Source organism: Plecotus auritus (genome assembly GCF_963455305.1).
Source record: "Plecotus auritus genome assembly, chromosome: 1".
Lineage (NCBI taxonomy): Eukaryota > Metazoa > Chordata > Mammalia > Chiroptera > Vespertilionidae > Plecotus > Plecotus auritus.
The window spans coordinates 205,376,034-205,382,978 of record NC_137770.1 but is presented as its reverse complement, the minus strand read 5'-3'; the positions used below and the strand labels follow the sequence as shown (position 1 = coordinate 205,382,978).

Below are 6,945 nucleotides of genomic sequence, written 5' to 3'. Positions count from 1 at the left end.
TATCTATCCTATATAATAAAAGCCCAGCGACCCAATGGCGGAACAATCAAAATGACTGGTTGACCAGTCACTATGAAGTGCACTGACCATCAGGGGGCAGACGCTCAATGCAGGAGCTGCCCCCTGGTAGTCAGTGCACTCCCACAGCAGGAGAGCCTGTCCTGACCGACCCGTTAAGGAGGCCCACCAGCCCCACAGCAGCCACTCACTTCCTCAGTAGTCCTGCAGGTTCAATCTCCAGAGAACGGCTAGGCACCAATGGACCAGCGCCACCTGCACAATCCCGACGGCGCTGCCAGCCTCCTGGAACTCAGCCTTGGGCTGCATGGCCGCTTCCCCTCCCTAGACGCTCCACAAGGAAGAAAGGCTATAAAAGCATACATCAGCAGCACCAGGGGCGACCAGTAGTGACTGCTCTCCCCATGCTTCCTCCAGGTCACTCGAGCCGGCCCACGCCTGCCCAGCTCCTGATGAAGTGTGAGCTCTGCACAAGGAAGGAATGTAGTAAAAAACCAAAAACTGATGACCAAGACAATGCCGCGGTCAACGTCCAGAGTCCGGCTCAGGAGAACGGAGAGAAGGGAGAATTCCATAAGTTGGCTGATGCCATGATATTTCTGAGTGACTGCCTGGCGTGTGACAGTTGTGTGACTGCAGAGGAAGGAGTCCAAGTTTTCAGCCAAGGACTACTTCCATGTTCTGAACCTTAATAAGAAATGTGATACCTCACAGCACAAGGTGCTCAGTCTCTGCCTTATTTTGCTGCTAAATTCAGCCTGTGTCACACTGATGCATCCAGAAGGCTCTGCGGCTTCCTCAAAAGCCCTGAGGTGCTCTGTCTTTGACATGAAGATAGCTGTGGACTTCAGCATCCTGGAGAGTCAGAAGGAATTTGAGTGTCCGTACTGCCAGCACCGTAAGGAAGAGCCCCGGCTACCCATGCTGACCTCTGCCTGCCCCGGCTGGGACCGATATGCAGAGCGTGTGCTGGGTCACCCATCACCCCACCTCTGAATGGCCAAGTCTTCCCAGCAGATCATGGGCTCTCTGGTGAAGGATTACTTTGCCAGACGGCAGAACCTGTCCCCAGAAAAGATTTTCCACATCATTGTGGCCCCGTGTTATGACAAGAAACTGGAGGCCCTTCAAGAAGATGTTCCCTCAGGACACTTCCCGGGGTGCTGACTGCATGTTAACCTCAGATGAAATTGTCCAGATAATGGAGCAAAGTGACCTCTCCTCGAATGATGCTGCCATAGACACTCTGTTTGGAGACATGAAGGAGGAGGAGGTGAGGCTCCACGAGGGTGCCAGCTCCAATGGGTACCTGGTGCACATCTTCAGGCATATGGCCAAGGAGCTGTTCAATGAGGATGTGGGGGTGCTCACCTACCGCACCCTGAGGAACAGACTTCCAGGAGGTCATCCCTGAAAGGGACAGAGAGGTTCTGCTATGCTTTGAGGCTGCTTACGGCTTTCGGAACATCCAGAAGTGGTCCTGAAGCTGTAGAGGGGCAAGTTCCCCTGCCACTTCATGGAGGTCCTGGCCTGCGCTGGGTATGTCTAAGCGGCAGGAGCAAGGCCCAGGCGGAGGACGGGCGTTAAGACAAGGCATTGCTGTGGCAGATGGAAGGATCTACGCTGCAATCCCAGTGTGGCCCCTGGAGACTAGCGCCCATGGGCAGGAGCTGTACCAGGAGTGGCTGGGGCAGGGGGCAACTCCTCTTGGGCCCAGGCAGCCCTGCACACTGCCTAGCAGGGCCCAGGGCAGCCTTCCAGGACATCAAGTGGTAAAAGTCCAGCAGACACCCGGCCTGCAGGCCGCCTGAGGAGGGGTGTCAGATGCATGAAGGAAAAGCTTAGCATCTCTGTCATCGATTCGGTTTTCAGAATTCCCTGCTCCCCATCTGCTGGCTCCCTCCCTCTGAGGGGCGCTGTCATCCTCACATGGGTGCAACTGGAATATTGTATCTCGAGAGGATTGCCCCAATGTACGTGTCGTTTTATCCGACAAAGAAAAATTCCCAAAGAACAAGAATGGAGACAGACTACTGTCCTTTAGGCTTAAAAAAAACCCAGAAGTGTCCTGAAAGAGCTAAGACTGAGACTTGGATCTGTCCACATGCCTCAGAGAGATTGGATGAGGAAAGGGCCCGGTTGGCCCTGACTTCACCCACTTACGTTACTCTTGAAGGTGTCCTTGCCACAATGTGAATAAACTGCCACTTTTTGGAATAGGGGCTCATAGGAAAGTCTACATTCCCAACTTTTCTTGAAACAGATCTATGTTCTGCAGCTGTGGCCACCGGACTGAGACCAGGTCCTATTGACCAGGTCCTGTCGCTGGGAGTCAGGGGGCACTGGAGTGAATTACCTATTGTGTGAGTTACCTATTTTCTGCTTTCAATCTATTTACAGTAGGGTTTCAGCCTCTGTGGTAATGTAGATCCATTTCTGATTATGGAATGAACAGTTGAAGTGTCAAAAAAAAAAAAAGAAAGCCGCTGCCAGGTGGCTCCTGACAACTGGCGGGAACATGTGCGGGACGGATCCAGATCCCAGGCTGGCAAGGGCATCCCACTGCCACCCGGAGGGCCGATCAGGTCCTGGCTCTCCCCGAGCCCCTTGGAACTCTGCTCATGCACAAATTCATGCATCTCCTCTAGTCCTATGTAATAAAAGAGAAACATGCAAATTGACCATACTTCCACTACGCCCACAAGCCACACCAACCAGCCATCAGGAGCGAGTATGAAAATTAACCCAACTAAGATAGAGGTTAATTTGCATATCCAGGAGAAGACTGAAGACAGCGTAGAAGGAAGCCAAGCTGTGGAGAAGCAATTGGGGCGGCGGAGAAGGGAGGGAAGCAGGCGGGCAGCAGAGAAGGGAGGGAAGCAGGCGGGGCAGCAGAGAAGGGAGGGAAGCAGGCGGGGAGGGGGAGAAGGGAGGGAAACAGGCGGGGCGGGGGAGAAGGGAGGGAAGCAGGCGGGGTGATGGAGAAGGGAGGGAAGCAGGCGGGGTGGCGGAGAGGGCCACAGGAAGCCCTATTCTTGTAGGAATCTTCCTGCAAGGGCCTCTAGTCCTATCTAATAAAAGAGTAATATGCAAATTAACCACCACTCTGCTATACACACAAGCCACGCCCACAAGCCACGCCCACAAGCCACGCCCACAAGCCAATCAGGAGCGAGTATGCAAATTAACCCTACCAAGATGGTTGCGGCCACAGAGACAGCAGGAAGGAGGCTTGGGTTTCCCCGGTGATGAAGAAAGCCAAGCTTTCCACACACTCTGGCCAGCCCAGGCCTCCGCTTAAGGCTACAAAGTTTCAATTATAGAAGATAAATTAAACCCAAACAGAAATGGTGGCAGCCATGAAGCTGGAGAGAGCAGGAGGCTAGGGTTGCCCCTGGCGATGGAGGAAGCCAAGTTTCTGCAGCCCGGGCCTGCTTTGGCCTCCGCTTAAGGCTACAAAGTTTCAATTATAGAAGATACATAAATCCCAACAGAAATGGCTGCCGCCATGGAGGGAGCAGAAGGCTTGGCTCCGCTCAAGGCTACAAAGTTTCAATTGTAGAAGATAAATAAATCCCAGATCCCAGGGCCTCTGCTTGGGTTGCCGGGGGGCGTGGCCGGCCTGCAAACCACCACAGACCCCTTGCCAAGGCCACCCCACACCCCAAGGGAACCCCCACCCTGATCCAAGACACCCTCAGGGCAAGCCAGCTGGCCCCCACCCTTGCAGCAGGCCTCTATCCTATCTAATAAAAGAGTAATATGCAGATTGACCATCACTCCAACACACAAGATGGCTGCCCCCATGTGGTCAAAGATCCTGTCCCCATGTGGACACAAGATGGCCACCACAAGATGGCCAGCAGGGTAGGACGTTTGGGAGGGACGAGGCCTGCAAGGGAGGGCAGTTGGGGGTGATCAATCCTGCAGGGGAGGGTAGCTAGGTGTGACCAGGCCGGCAGAGGAGGGAAGTTGGAGGCAAACAGGCTGGCAGGGGAACAGTTAGAAATCAATCAGGCTGGCACTCAAGGGGTCCCAGATTGGAGAGGGTGCAGGCTGGGCTGAGGGACATCCCCTGTCCCCGTGCACGAATTTCATGCACCGGGCCTCTACTATATATATAAAAGGCTAAGTGCCCATCCATCCTACTGGTAGCCATGACGCACATTGACCACCAGGTGACAGACACTCAATGCAGGAAATGTCATGATGTACATTGGCCATTTAAAAATAAACAGCACCACGGACCTGGTGCTGACAAACCAACACTTGGCTTCCCCCAAATGGGACACAGGCCCTGCCTCCACCCCGAAGTGACACCCCATCAAATTGCAGCCAATGCTGCCGAGACCCCATGGCAGAAAATATGGCCCACAGCCCAGCCTAGCCCGGAAACAGTGGCTGTGGGTGCTGGGTAATAACGTCACGTAGCAATGCTCGGCTTCCTCTCCCTAGCGACTAGCATCTTTGGAGTTTCTTCAGTCCTAGAACCCGACTTGCTTTATAGCCAGGTGAAAATATTTCAGTTTAACCAAACGTTTGTGAAACGTTTTCTCATGCCCCATCTCATTTGATCCTCACAGAAGTCCTGGAGTAGGTACATAGGAGACTTGGTAGAATCCTATTTTCTTTTCATTAGCAAGATGCGAATAGCGATATTAAAATATTTCTTCTAATTAATTTCCTTTCAATGTGCATGAATTTGTGCACCAGGACACTAGTTTTATATGTTAAAATAAATGTAAACTTTCATAACTATTATTTTCCTTAAAATTATCAATTTACCAATATAGTATAAGATAATATTATATATTAAAATAAATATGAAATAATGGTATGTAAATTTATTAAAATAATATTTAATTAATATTATAGAGTACATAATTTATAAAACATTATATATTCCACATATACACAATTCTGGGAGAATATGTAACAGGTTATAAATACTGTTTTATTATTTTTAGGCAATGCAATTAGTCACAGGAGAAAAATTTTATTTGAAACTAAATCTTAGACATGAGTTTTAGAAATCTTTCACTAAAATTTATATTTTCAGACATGCCATAAGAATTAATTTCAATATCCAGATATGTATGAAGTTTTTGAAATTTTAAGTATTTGCAAATTGAAAGGAACACAAGCTGCAGGGAATAAATAAGAAACTTATACTTTAGCTCCAGAGCAGAAATTTGCTTCTTTTTATGTATGTGGTATATAGATCATGGGTCAGATGAAAATTTAAAGAAATATGTACATTTCTAAATGTTTTCATAGCTGCTAAAAACAAACAAACAAACAAACACAAAAAGAATTGTATAAATTATCTGCATGCAATACACTAGAAGGAGAAAATAATGCCACAATGGAAACTTCCAGGATTACAAAAGTATTCTGCACATAATGAAAAATCCCAGTCTCACTCTACCAAAACCACACACACACACACACACTCACTCACACATTCACACATACACATACACACACACACACAGCCAACTCTTGGGTCCCCACAGATCTCTCTGCTTTAAACTTGTGAGCAGAGCCCTTTTAGACTGATGGTTGCACACTGAGGAAATACCCATGTCCTCTGAAATTATCTGGTTGGCAGAGGCTTTATTGCTGTAAAATTATAGGAAGGAACCAATGAGCAAGTAAACCTGAGAACAGGGTGCTGCCTTCAGTTTTCTCCTAACTCAGCCTGGACATTAGTTGAGATTATAATTATTTTGCAGTAAATACTAGTATAGCTTCCTATCTTACCTAATAATAGAGAAACATGTAAATTGACCATACCTCCACTACGCCCACAGCCAATCAGAGTAAGTATGCAAATTAACCCAACAAAGATGATGGTTAATTTGCATACATACCTGGGTCCCAAGAACCTCCTTGGAACCCAGGTCACTCCCAGCTGGCCATCGGGGGGAGGCTTTAGGCTTGAGAAGGGGCTGAGCCTGGGATCAGAGGTGGGGGGTCCCCCTTCCCAAGCCTAAAGCCTGGGCAGAGGCTTTAGGCTTGGTAAGGGGCCGAGCCTGCGATCGGAGGTGCCAGGGGTCCCCCTTCCCAAGCCTAAAGCCTGGTGTGCAGGCTTTAGGCTTGGGCATGGGCTGAGCCTGGGATCAGAGGGAAGAGGAAAAAAATCAATGGAAACGTATTCTCAGGTAAGGATAAAAAGAAAAATAAAGAAAGAAATGTCATATTCTATGAAAGACACATCTTAAAAATGCCTAAAGAAAGTTGTCATTTTTTCATGGCAAAGGGACTGGAGTCCGTGTTAATGAAAACACCTTGGCAGCTGCGGTGACTGGCAGTGGCTGCAGCAGTGGGGTGATGGGGCTGGTGCCTTCCCTGATCAGCCCGGTTGCCTCCCACAAAGGGAGGCCAGACTGCAGCTTAGGTCCATTCCCAACAGGGAGCAGGCCTAAGCCATCAGTAGGATATCCACTGAGGGCTCCCAGTATGTGAGAGGGGGCAGGCTGGGCTGAGGGACCCTTCCCTAGTGCACAAATTTCATACACTGGGCCCCTAGTAGTTAAATGAAAACAAACAAACAAACAAATCCAGTTTTCAGAGTTGTTAGCTAATTTTCTGCAGGTTTTTTTTTTTTTCTTTCCCAAACAAGAATATTTATTTTTGAAGTGACTTATGTTGTTGAAGTGACTAATTATAGGAAATGAAGTTGTTTTACTTTCTCTTCTTTCAATAGCATTTTTTAAAAGAAATAATGATTTTTTAAAATTCACATGCTTGCTTGGGAGGAATATTTTCTAGAGCAATTTCACTTCTCTTGTTTTTTTTTTAAATTTAATTTCTCACTATAATTAGCAAGTGATATGTATACATCTGCCAGTATAATATATAATCAGGATAGTCATATACATGGGACCAGAAGCCTCCCTTATAAAAAATATAGATGATTTTTTC

At 48.1% G+C, this 6,945-nt stretch overlaps 1 pseudogene across 1 annotated transcript; it reads left to right on the top strand.

Moving 5' to 3' along the window:
- Positions 1–470: 470 nt before the first annotated feature.
- On the top strand, positions 471–1,829 carry LOC308242046 (nuclear prelamin A recognition factor-like; annotated as a pseudogene). Its single transcript has one exon. The product of its transcript is annotated as a nuclear prelamin A recognition factor-like (transcript).
- Positions 1,830–6,945: the final 5,116 nt, after the last annotated feature.